The sequence below is a fragment of the Vicugna pacos genome, chromosome 9 (genome assembly GCF_048564905.1).
Source record: "Vicugna pacos chromosome 9, VicPac4, whole genome shotgun sequence".
In the NCBI taxonomy this organism is placed as follows: Eukaryota; Metazoa; Chordata; class Mammalia; order Artiodactyla; family Camelidae; genus Vicugna; species Vicugna pacos.
This window is the reverse complement of record NC_132995.1, coordinates 26569944-26583831: the sequence shown is the minus strand read 5'-3', so window position 1 is coordinate 26583831 and position 13888 is coordinate 26569944.

Sequence of the window (13888 nt, the reverse complement as noted above, 5' to 3'; positions counted from 1 at the left end):
CACTTTGCAGCCATCTCTTTACAGTTTTTTTTCCCTCTCTTTGCCATGTGGTAGCAAAGTTCTTTCTTACATTCCACCCTATCCAACCACCTGTCTCTCCAGTGAATTTCTTATGAAGATGCGTATTACCCTAAAGAATGTTCTTGCCCAGCCCAGCTCCCAAATGCACTCCCTCAGAGCAGCCCTTGCTTCCTGAGCGGAGCCTGGGTGGAGAGCTGGCTCAGAGCTTTCAATTCAGCCCCCTGGGTTCCATTTTATACAATTTTATCTAAAGATTTCATTAGGAAAATTAAAATAATTTACCTAGCATGTGCAAATTGGCACCAATTTAGATATGGGAGAATGTAACTTCTGGAAAATATCTGATTTTTACACATTATGGTTTTAATTAGAAATGTTAATGAAACACATATGCTAACCTGAAGCAGTTGATGGAAAAAAATGGTATTTGTAAAGGATAAGTGATGCGGTGTGCTGTCATGTGACTTGGCACAGATGTCAATATCCTGGCAAAAAGCTCGTGTTTGGTGGCAAATATGTCAGGCTGGAGTTTGCATATATGAGTTCTAGTCCCATCTTTGCTGACTGTCTGGCTCTAGGCAAATAAATCACGTCCCCAATCTGGCCTTAGTTTCCTCATTTGTAAATCAGTGGAGCCGTGATCACCTCCATGTGATGGTTGAGACATTCAAATGAGAAATCTTCCATTGTTTTGCAAAGTCTAAGATGTTCTCTGGATCACCCTCCTTCCTGGGGCTCAGCTCACAGGTCGTGAGAACAGATGAAGGGTTTGCATCCTCCAGCTCCAAATGGAAAGGCAAATAACTCACAGCAGGGCAGAGGATTCCAAATATTAGGAGCCTTCTTGTGTTTGTTGCTCCTCTCCAGTGCTTGGCAATAATGTAAGGCAAATATCAGGAACCCACGGGGGAATTAATGTTGAAGAAAAAATTCCCGGTGTGCTCTGGTGTAATTAAGCAATAATATTAATGTCCTCCTGTTGAAATCAGCTAACAGGGGACACAGACCACCAATTCAATGACAGCGAAGGTGCCAAAGTTTATTTGTTCTTCCTGAGGTTTATCCATACTTTATGTTTTATGTCATTCTGCTTGTGTCAGAAAAACAGAAAAATGCGTGTATGTGTCTCTATTGCTCTACCAGTCTATAATTTCCTTGAGGGAAGGTGCCAGGTCATGTTCGCCTCTGCTTCCCTCTAGAAACCGACCAGAATCCTGACATGTGATTGGTCTTCCCCAAACTCAGGGAGGCTGAGCATCTCCCAACACCTATTCTGGGAAGTCCTTACTGTGGACTAAATTTGTACACGTCTGTTGATTGAAAAGAATCCTATGGTTTTTCTAATTCTGAATGAAATAAATATTCAATTCGTTAATAATATGCTGCAGGAGTCCCTGGCAAGGGGATTTTCCAGAGTAGTACCTGGGGCCTGGGGGAATTCACTCATGTGATCATTCATTCAACAAATATTTACAGAGAATCTTTTATGTGCCAGGCAATGTCCTGGATGCAGGGGCTACAGTAATAAACAAGGTTGTCAGGGTCCCAGCTCTTAGGAAGGTTATATTCCTAGAGAGGAAAGAGAAAGCAAAAAATAGACCCAAGGTGATACATGTGATTACAGACACCAAAGAGGGGCAAACGGTGCCCAGGAAAGGCTTGTCTAAGGAAGAAACCTGAATAAAGTGAAAAAAGGAACCACAGAAAGATCTAGGGGAGAATACTTCCAGGTAAAGGGACAGTGTGCCCCATATCAGGGAATGAGGACGAGTTTCACATGGACTAAGAACAGAGAAAGAACAAGTCTGCTAGAACACAAATAGGGGAAGAGTGGCAGAAGATAAATTCAGAGAGACACATGTTGTCACATCATAGGGCTGTATGGGCTGCAGTACAGAGTGTGGAGCTGGATTGTATCCCAAGAGGAATGGCTGCAGGGAGTGATCAATCTGATTCACCCCTTTAGAAGATATCTCTGACCACTGTGTGGTGAAATGACCATGTAGGGCATGAGTGGAGGCAGGCAGTTGGCTTGGGAGGCTGGTGGAGGAGGGAAATGATGAATGGACTGCTGGACCAGATGGTGGAGGTTAAGATGGAGGTACGAGACTATGAAGAAGATTCCTGTCCCAGAGAGGTTGGACCAGATGCCTTCCTCGATCCCTTCCAATCCTAGGTTGTTACAGTTGTAAGATTGTATAATTTCAAGTTCAGGGTCTCACTCTCCAAGGTTGGGCCTGATTGTTTATCTGACCATGTTTTAGAGCAGAGTGGTACAGGGACAAAACCTCGTGACACTTCTTAATCTCTAACCTCAAAACCAGAGTCTCTTGGAGAGAGAAGCAAGATGGTGGAGTAGAAGGACGCTCGTAGCTCACCCTCTCCCACAAATACACCAAAACTCACATCTATGGACCCACTCAGCCAAACAGAGCACCTGCAGAACTCTGACAGAACATTGCCCTCTTCGAAAGACAAAGATGCCAAAACTCTGGTAGGAGAAAAGGAGAAAAAGAAAGAAGAAAAAACAAAGCAGTCCAGGACCGGTTCTGTGGGGAGGGAGCGGCAAAAGAGGACTAACGCTCGTTTGCTGGGTCTCTCCCCTCCAATGGAGAGGCCAGCCGGATGGAGGAGGAGCCTCTGAGGCTCAGATCTGCCCCGAGCATCCCTTGACTAACAGAACTAAGTCAAATGGGCACAAAGTTTCCCTGCGACACCCAGCCCAAGATGTGAGCTGGCAACTGGGGGCTGGGACAGGCTGCCTGAGCCAGGTGGAGGACTGGGGCGGCTGCACTGAGGCAGCCCCAGGGGACTGCAGGGTGCTGGGCACCGTGGCTGGGAAGGGATATGGAGCAGAACAACCTCAGTCTCCCATAAATTGTGAAAAATCAAAGCAACATGACTGGTGTGCCCTGGCGGAGAAGGGCGCTGTGTCCTTTGTCTCCTCAGACCCACGCCACCATTACTGGCACTTCTTGTGAGAAGAGAGGTGGGACGCAGCCACAGCCACCATATCCTCCTGTGTGCAGCACCCAGGCAGGGGGAGGGCCGAGACCTGAATCTGCACCTGGGGGCTCTGCAACCTCCTAGGCAGGACTGAGACTTGTTTACAGTCCGAGGCAGATAGGATCTTTCTGCCCTGGCACCTCAGAGAACTCGCACCACCAAGACAAACAGGAGCTGAGATTTGGCATGGAGCAGGGGCGGGGCTGTTCCATGATCTTCCCCAAGCCCGACTACAGAGCGCTGACCAGAGGCAGAGCGGCAGCTGCACAGAAGAGCAGAGCAACTGGCACTGGGAGAGGGTGGGCAGCCACTCACCTTCCTGGCAGGAACGCAGCACCTGACCACGGTGTTGGGAGGGGGCGTGATCCGCCCTCCTGCCTTGCCCAAGCTTAGCATCTGACTGCTGCATCAGGAGCGGGAGTGACCTGCTCACCCAGTGGTGCCAGAGAGATATGAGCAATATGAAGAAGCAGAGGAACCACTCCCAGTTAAAAGATCAAGAGAAATCCCCTGAAAGCACAATCAAGGAAATACACATTCATGGCCTAGTAGATCAAGATTTCAAAAAGGAGTGAGCAAAGTACTAAAGGAACTAAAAGAGATAGTGTTTAGAGATATAAAATATGTCAAAAATGAAATAGAAGCTATAAAGAAGAACCAAGTAGAATTAGTAAACTCATTTGCTGAGATGAGAGCTGACCTAAAGGCTGTACAAAGCAGGCTAGATAATGCAGAGGAATGAATAAATGACCCTAGAAGACAGGACAACATAAAGCACCCAATCAGAACAGCTGAGAGAAAAACAAATAAAAAACAATGAAAGCAATATAAGGGACCTATAGGATAATATAAAGCATGCCAATCTATGCATAATAGGGGTTCCAGAAGGGGAAGAAAGAACAAAGGGGATTGAAAAGGTATTTGAAGAACTCATGACTGAAAACTTCCCAAGCCTTAAAGAAGGAATCAGATATCTAAGTACAGGAGGCTCAGAGAGTCCCAAACAGGAAGAACCCAAACAGACCCACACCAAGACATATTATAATCAAGATGGCCAGAGTCAATGATAAAGAAATGCTCCTAAAGGCAGCAAGAGAAAAACAAAGAGTGAGTTACAAGGGAACCCCCATAAGGCTCTCAGCTGATTTCTCTACACAAACAGTACAGGCCAGAAGGAAGTGGCAAGATATATTCAAAGTCCTGCATGAAAAAAGATGCAGCCTAGGATACTCTGTCCAGCAAGGCTATCCTTTAGAATAGAAGGAGAGATAAAGAACTTCACAGACAATCAGAAACTAAAAGAGTTTAGCAACACTAAACCCATGCTAAAAGAAATATTGACAGGTCTACTCTAAATAGAAAAGAAGCAGGATGCTGCAAAAATGAGAAACTCATAACTGGAAAGGTGATAACTACCATGAATTACAAATAGAATAAAATAAAATTGTAAAAGAAGACATCTAAATCATTAAGAGTGGGAGAGGGAAGCAAGGAAAGCCACTGTAGAAAACAGTATGGAGAATCCTCAAAAGACTAGGAATGGACTTACCATATGACCCAGGAATCCTGCTCCTGGGCATATATCCAGAAGGAATCCTACTTCAGAGTGACGCCTGCACCCCAATGTTCATAGCAGCACTATTTTCAATAGCCAAGACATGGAAACAGCCTAAATGTCCATCAACAGATGACTGGATGAAGAAGAAGTGGTATATTTATACAGTGGAATACTATTCAGCCACAAAAACCGACAACATAATGCCATTTGCAGCAACATGGATGTTCCTGGAAAATGTCATTCTAAGTGAAGTAAGCCAGAAAGAGAAAGAAAAATACCATATGAGATCACTCATATGTAGAATCTTAAAAAAAAAACAAAACCCAACATAAATACAAAACAGAAACAGACTCATAGACATAGAATACAAACTTGTGGTTGCCAGGGGGGCGGGGGGTGGGAAGGGACAGACTGGGATTCTAAAATGTAGAATAGATTAACAAGATTGTACTGTATAGCACAGAGAAATATATGCAAGATCTTAATGGTAGCTCACAGTGAAAAAAAAAGATGTGACAATGAATATATGTATGTTCATGTATAACTGAAAAATTGTGCTCTACACTGGAATTGGACACAACATTGTAAAGTGACTGTTACTCAATAAAAAAATGTTTAAAAAATAAAATAAATAAAAAATAAAAGGGAGAAAAGACAAAAAAAAAAAAACAACAAAAATCAGAGTCTCTTGTCATAGACACACACATCAATGTCCTGACCACAACCTCAGGCTGCCAACTCAGATGGGCAAAAAAATACACATTTACTTACTGTTCACTGAATGTGGTAAGCAGAATGATGGTGCCCCAAAGGTATACACAGCGTAGTTTCCAGAACCCATGACTACATGTCAAGGGAGACTCAAGGTGCAGATGGAATTAAGGTTGCTAATCAGCTCTTAAAAGCTTATTCTGGGTTATGGAGGTATACCCAATACAAAGTGGAGGAAAGGGCCTCAAGTCAAGTACAGTGGGAGGCCTGCAAAGCTGAAAAAGACCAGGAAACAGATTCGCCCCTAGTGTCTCCAGAAGAAACGTGGCTCTGCAGGCATCTTGAGTTTTTGTCCAGTGAGAAATTGTGTCAAACTTCTAACCTGCAGAACTGTAAGATAATAAATTTGTGTTGTTTCAAGTCACTAAGTTTGTGGTCTCTGTTACAGCAGTGATAGGAAACTGATACCCTGAAACTTAATCATCATTTCATGCCTCTGTTCAACTAGGTAGTGGAAACTTGGTCAATTTGATATTTCCGTTTCCCCAGGATTGTTACTAAGTTCAAGAGGCAGGGTTTATGGGTACCAAGAGATTAGGGTGGGTTATCTGGTCCTTGGTTGTCACTTATCTATGCTGGTGACCTTTAAAGAAGTGTTTAAAGTGCTGGGAAGGGTGTGGAGCAAAGGGAACCCTCCTACACTCTTGGAGGGAATGTAGTTTGGTGCAACCATTATGGAAAACACTATGGAAATTCCTCAAAAAACTAAAAATATACTTACCATATGATCCAGCAATCCCACTTTTGGGTATATATTCAGAGAGAATTCACATTTGAAAAGATACATGCACCCCAATGTTCATAGCAGCATTATTCACAATAGCCAAGACATGGAAACAACCAAAATGGCCATCGACAGATGATTGGATAAAGAAGTTGTGGTATATTTATACAATGGAATATTATTCAGCCATAAAAATGAATAAAATAATACCACTTGCAGCAACATGGATGGAGCTGGAGATTGTCATTCTAAGTGAAGTAAGCCAGAAAGAAAAAGAAAAATACCATATCACTCATATGTGGAATCTAAAAAGAAGAAAAAAAGAGGACACCAATGAACTCATCTATAAAACAGACTTGCAGACATAGAAAACAATCTTACAGTTACTGGGGAGAAAGGGGATGGAAAGGGATAAATTTGGGAGTTTGAGATTTGCAAATAAACACTACTATATATAAAATAAACAACAAGCTTCTGCTGTATAGCACAGGGAATTATATTCAATATCTTGTGGTAACTTGTGGTGAAAAAGAATATGAAAAGGAATATGTGTGTGTATATGTATGATTGAAACATTATGCGGTATACCAGAAATCGATGCAACATCGTAAACTGACTGCATGTCAGTTAAAAAAAAATACAAAAGAAAAAGAAAAGACTGAACCTCGGTTATGAATCTGAATCCTTTGCTCTCTGATTCTGATGAGCTACCCCTCTCTTAAAGACCGATGGCCCATGGTCTCCTGCCCCGGGGGGAGGGTTATGAGATAATGGTCAATATTGGTGGGAGTTCCAGGAGCACCTTGATTAATACTTCTGGATATTTTTCCTCTGTATCAGTAGTGGTATTTGCCAGCTGCTATCATCTTCAAGAGGAAACAGGCTTGACCACCATGCCTGTGTCGGAAGTGGTCCCATTCATCAGGGAGCTGGGGAGAGATGGGGTAGCAAAGCTTGAGAAAAAAAAAAATGGCATAGCTGTCAACTGGACCAGATTCTCCCAGTCTGGAATGTGAGTTGCCCAGCAGGCTGCTAACGTATGGAGGGACAAGAGGACTCATACAGAGAAGCAGGGAGGCTGACATTCAGAGGCATACTAGTAGTGAAAAACAAGGGAAAACTAGCCACAGATCCTATTTGGAGGAGCCAGAGACACCCGGTCCCTGAAGCTTGCTGGACCACAGGGCTGACAACAGCCTTTCCTGGATACCAAGAGCTTGCCATCTTCCTTGGGCTCAGGTGGCCATACAACAGTCCCATTATTTGAGGCAGCCAAATGAGGCTCTAACGTATTATTTCATTTACTTGATTCCAAAGACCATGTTATGTAGAGCACAGGGAACTATATTCAATATCTTGTAGTAACCTTTAATGAAAAAGAATATGGAGATGAATATGGGTACGTATAGGCATGACTGGGACATTATGCTGTACACCAGAAATTGACACATTGTAGATGACTATACTTCAATTTAAAAAAAAAAGACTATGTTTTTTGGTTGAGCTGTGTCCGCTCAAAATTCATATGTTAAAGTCCTAACCCCTAGTAACTCAGAATGTGACTTTATTTGGACATAGGATCTTTAAAGAGCTAACTAAGGTTAAGTGAGGTCTTTGGGTTGGGCCCTAACCCAGTATCACTGGTGTCCTCAAAGAAGAAGACATTTGAACACAGACAAACCTAGAGGGAAACCATGTGAAGACAAGACGCAGGGAGAAGGCAGCCGTCTGCAAGCCGAGGAGCGAGGCCTCAGAAGAAACCAACCCTGCTGAGACCTTGATCTCAGACTCCCAGGTTCCAGAACTGTGAGAGAACACACTTCTGTTTAGGACCCTCAGTCTGCGGTGCTTTGTTATGGCAGCCTGAGCAAACTGATGTGGGCCTTAAGGCCCTTTGTCCTAAGGTCCTGTGGTCGGAAGAGAATGGGTAGGCAGGGCAGCCCGAACCTTCCTTCTGGCCAAACCTGGGGGTCACTTTGTTAAACACACACACCCCTCCTCCCTAAGGAAAACCAGTGCCCCATCCCTCGACCTTCCCCTCCCTGTTCTTCCTTATGCTTTGATTTCCTGCCTGCATTTCTAAGCCCCAAACGCTTGATATCATTAACCTGAAACAAGTCAAATGCTTTGGGGGGAGAAAATGCATCTCCAAACCACATTCAGGGAGTTGCTTCTCTCAGGCTCTGGCTCTGAATTCACATCTTTCCCAGCCTCTGAGCTTGTGCCACGATCCCTCCAAGTTTTTTTCTGCCAGAACGAATTCTTCCCTTTGTCTCTTGAGCAGTGTCCCAGGAGCTTTGCACCTTCATTACCAGTCATTCACAGGATGATATTAGGTGATATATAGAGAAATATTTTCCACATTGAGAGTTATGTATTTATTTTAATGTCTAGTAGGAAAAAAAAAATAAAGCCCACACATCAAACCTGTGATTTCACAGATATTATTGCTTATCCTGAGGCTAATCTTGGTGCTTGAACGTACTAAGTAAATACCAACAAAACGATAGGGTGAAAATCAGGACAGGGATGTGAGAATGGCTGAAGCTTTGGGGACGAGGATTGTCATAGCAAGTGAGTAGGGTGGGGAGATTCAGAGAGGGGGGTCCTGTGAGTCAGTGCTGGGGAGGTGCGAAAAGGTTCTCATCTGCCCACGCCTCCACGACTCCCTCTCTGTAACTGACCCAGGAAAACCCGACCTCGGCTGTCTGTGTCACAGGATACACTACATGTGGAAAGCTGCCAGGGAACTCTCAGGGGAAGCCAGAAGGGTCCTCAGGAATTCATGCTTGTTGTGGGGACTTTGGCTTCCAAGTCAGTAGGTGTTTCAGAGGCTGGAAGGGGCTTCACTTTTCCCAAACTCCCCCACCTTGTCCTAAGCGAGCAACCGCAGCTGTGAAATGAATTTGGTTCCCCCTGTTTGTGCATTAGACAAATGCAAGCCCTGTCTGTGAGCCCAGCCACTCAGCAGCACCCTGCAGGGAACCCAACTGTCGCAGACAAGCGGCAGAACCCACCCCGCTGAGAAGCCGAAGCCGAAGGCGGCATCCCGAGGCCGACGGCGTCAGGGAGAGGGGGCAGGAGACGGGGGGCATCTGCAAATGGTCAATCCACCGGGCACGGACATCCAGGCAAGAGGGGAGACCTGTGTCCCCAAGCACAGGGTGACACACCAGCAGCCAGGTAGTCCAGGGCTCCATCTTCCTGTCCTGCCGAAAGATCACTTAGCTGCAAATGGTTATGACTCCCTCATTTGACTGAGTTGTAGCTTGTTAGTTCTAAGGAGCCTTTAAAAAATTGAGTATTATGAGAAAGCAGGCAACTGTGTGGGCCCTTTCTGATGTAACTGTGCGTCTCTGGCTATAGCCATCCAATGGCATTTAAGGCTCATTAAATTTTGAATCTCGGTGTCACCTGCCTTGGGCTCAAAATAGTTCTCCGGGTGCCTTTTGTCTCCTAACTCCATTTTAATGGAAATTGTTTCCATTCACCTCTCTGTTCCCTTCTTCCTGCTAGCAACACCAATCTTTAATAATCTCCAAAGCAGACCCATTCACTCTGTGAACCTGTCATTTGCAGAATACACTGGACCTTGACGGATGTAAATGGCTTATGGTAACAACGTGAGGAGCACAGTTAGGTGCTCCTCCGCTTCTCCTTCCCGCTGTGGCCCCACGCTAGGATGCCACTGCTCCGACTCACCCTCAGTGTCGCCACTGACTGGTAGCTTTGTCAGACCCTGGACCCTGTCTTATGTCTTAACCCAGGAAAATTCCAGGGTCTAACCCATGAAAAGCATGTACCCCACCTAAGGGCACAGCCATTGGTCATGATAAATAAACCTTACATAGCCCTTAACAAGCACAAGATGCTATTCCCAGTGCTTATAACTGGATGACGTGGGGATTATCCTTTTTTTTTTTTTAATGTAGATGAAGAGACTGAAGCACAGAGAAGTTAAGTAAATCACCCAAAGTCACACAGCAATGAAGCTGTGCAGCTGGAATTTGAACCAAGCCATCTGAAGCCAGAAGCCATACTCCCACCCACTGTGTTATACCTGCCACCACACCCCTTCAACTAATGACTTTCACATAAATATTAGACAAGCACTGCCAGGTCTTCAGATAATTTCAGAGAAACCAGAAATCTGAACTTTTACCTAAAATGTCCCAATTTTTAAAAAGTGACCAGTAAAATCTTTAAAAAAATTTTTTTTAATCACCGCGAGGGAGAAACAAAATATGTCTACGAACAGACACCGGTTTATTTGCCACCTGCGCAAGACCGCTGGTTTAGACTAACTTTTTAAAGAGAACCAAGCGGCCATCAAATTCAAACCCTTCTGCGATTAACAAGAAACTTCCTTTCTTAGGAGCTGGGCAGAGAGCCCTGGGGGCAGGCGGAATTCAGGGCTGAGACCCAAGCTGGATAACCCGAAAGTCACCGCGCTTCACAGAGCAGGCAGCTCCTCCAATCGTGACAGTGACGATGCTCTAAAGAAGGGTTCAAGGAAACCGGCTTTGCCATTGGTTGCCACCTGCACCGCATTATATCAGTGCAGCCAGTGTAGCAACCAGCGCAAGAAATGTCAGCTCTCGTTAGCCTGCATATAAATCTGCCTCCACGAGAGGCGGGATGAGAGAATGACAGGGAAAATGCCAGGAAGCAGGAACATATGTTGTTCACACAAAGAGAACCTCCGACCATGGGTGTCACCCTCCGCAGCCCGGGCACCTGGAACAGGAAGGCTTTGTTTTGCCTCGCCCCCCACCTCCCACTCCCCCACACCCCGCACCGCCCTCCCATAACAGGAGACCGGGAGATGTGTTTCCTCATCCATGGTAGGAGGTTCAGCTAAGTGTTTGCTGACACAGCTGAACAGTCGTAAAATGTCATAAAGAGTAAATGACTTGATAATGCAAAACAGTAATTAGGATGTGGTACATGTTTATGCTATTTACATATTTTAACACCCTGGTATTAACGAGTCTTCAGTGATAGTATATAAATGCTCTAGCCTTGGTGCAAAGCATCCTGGCTGCCACAAATAGGCGTCCCTACAAGCAAATAAGTGCCCCTTCCCTTTCTGTCTATTCTCATTCTGTATCTGCATTCCTGGGAGCCCACCTGGCTGGAAAGTGGGCATCGGATCACCCTCCCCAGGATACACAGGTGTAGATGCCATCAGAGGAAACTCCAGAGAGAAGGAAGTTCCGCCCTTGGTGAGAAATCCCACTGCTGGCTGTCTAAAGAAGCTGGAGGCAGTAGGTGAGCTGACAAATGGGTAACAAGGGCTCTCAAAATAAAAACAAAAAACTACAATCCCTGATTAGTAGCGTTTGCCAATTTCCATGGAGTAAACACTCCCCCATGGCCAATTTCAAGCTTCCAACACAGACAATAGTGTTGGGAAGAGACGCACCTGGTCAGCTATCAGGACCAAGCTGCGTCTAGCACACGGTTAGTTGAAGGTCATGGGCCACCATCTAATTGGCCTCAGCCACTGCCTCAGTCCCTCTCTGCGTGCAGAGAATTATGACAGGGCTGTAGCTCCAGAACTGTGCTTCATTCCAGATATTTTCCAAGATGCTGGGACCCAGATCTTTTATTGTGCAAAAGAAATTGAGTTGGGAAGCTGGTAGGAAATCACATTACCTTTGCTGCACAAATGAGGAAACTGCAGCCCAGAGTGGGGAAGAATTTCTGCAAGGACACACAGTAATCTTGCATTAGCAGCAGGGGCTGGAACTCAGCCTTTCTTATTCTCAACCCAATGCTCTTTGCACTGTGACCCTTTCCCTGTGCATGCTGATCCCCACCCAGTAGACACAGCCTTCCTCTGTGCCTCCAGGTCTCTTCCTCACCAGCCCCTGTGTGTGTGAGTGTGTGCATGCATGTTGGACAATGGGGCCTGGCAGGCTGACAGAGCCCTGCATGGTGATGATAGTTGCCAGGTAACAGGAAGGCATCATGGCAGAAACCTTCCTTCGCAGATACGGGGAAATGGATGCAGCAGGGACTAGAGCCTCCCTGGAGAAGAACTTGGCAATGTCTGGTGTGAGGGTCTTCATTCAGAAGTGGTGTATATACCCAAGGAGGAGTGGCTGGGAGGACATTCTGGCTTAATGGGACCTTGAAGAGGAGCTGGTCTTTGCTCTTGTGTACTCAATAGGGAAACTGAGACCCAGAGCTGAGAAAGGACTTGTCCAAAGTTACACCATTAGTTGGTTTCACAACTGGAGCTACTGGAAATGGATGAAGTAGGATCTGAGGCTCCCAAAGACCATCACTGAAAATGAAAGAAGTTTTCTTAGGCAAAACAGCCCCCAAAGCCAAGCCAGGAGGTTTAACAATAACCTCTGTGGCTGCATCTCTGGAATGTGCTCCAGGGTGCTGTTCTTGCCCATCGTGGACCCTTCCCATCCCAGCCCCCAGGGGAGGGGAGAGAGCCGGGAAGCAGTGAGAGGGACTAGAAAGAATGATGCTGACGTCATGGGGGGCCGTGAAGTTCTGAGGGGTCACTCGGCTGAACAGATGGCGGGCAGATATTGGTTTTAACTCACACATGGTTGAGTAAATAATGTCTAAGTTTTTCTTGCCAGCCTGGGGAGCCGAGCAGATCGCACTGAGTGGAGGTACCTCCACCTCCCGCCCGCATCATCTGCTCTTCCCGGAGTTTTCATTTCCTACCCTGTTTGTGCTTTAGAGCATGGCTGGCTGGTCAGGAAGCCGTGCCCTTGGAGGCAGGAGTGTGTATGCGGAAAGAGGGAGAGAGGGGGTGGAACAGGGTGGGGGAGGCAGCCTGGCACTTGGTTGCAACATGTGCCTGGGTAGTACCTGTCAGGCAAAATCACAGTCAAGAGCATCACAGGCAGATTTCCTGGGGGGATTGGCTGTGTTTCAATTCTTGATAGTAGAGAACCTCAGAGGACAAGACCAAGAGATGCACTTGGTCTGCCTTCCAAGAAGACGGTCTCTCCGTCCATGGATCAAAAAGCTGGGTCTGGTGAACCTTCCAGGCAGGGCTCCAGGGTTCTGATCCTGATTCAGCCACTCACTCGTCTGAGGCATTTCTCTTAATTCCTCTGAGCCTCGGTTTCCTTATGTGTCTGAAGAGGATGTTGGCTCTACTCAAGGGGAAGAAGGGTTTGAGTGAACTAAATGTGCATGAACGGAAGACAAAGAATGGGGATTCATGTGGTTTATTAGCCCACGAGTCCCCAGTGCAGCAGAAATGAATTTATTCCACCATCATTTTTGAGTACCATCTCAATCAAGCCTTGAGACACAGAAATGAGGGAGGCATGATCCTGGTCCAGGGAGCCCACCTCTGAGTGGGGAGACAGACAAGGAAATGAAATTACAAGAATGAGTGGGCTCTGGGGTCAGACTGCCTGAGCTCCCGTTTCTGTTTGTTGCCTAAAAGCAGTAACCTTGGGCTGGTAACCTCTGTGTCTCAGCTCCCTCATCTCTAAAATGGGCATCATAAGAGTAGCTACGTCACTGGGTTGTGTGAGGACAAAAAAAAAAAAAAAGCAAGCAAATCCAACATGGTGCCTGGACCCATGACAAAGGCTCACAAATGTCAGCTGTTGCTATGACCAAGTGCTATGCAGTGATGGTTCAAGATGCCAGGAGCACCGGGAGAGAGACTCACCCCACCCCTGGGGGAGCTGGTCAGGGAAGGCTGCTGGAGGTAGGGACTCAGCTGGATCTTGAAGAACATGTTAAGTATCAGCCAGGAAAAAGCAAATCCATTCAACAAATATTATGGAGCAAGGAATCTGGCAAGAATGGAGAGCAAG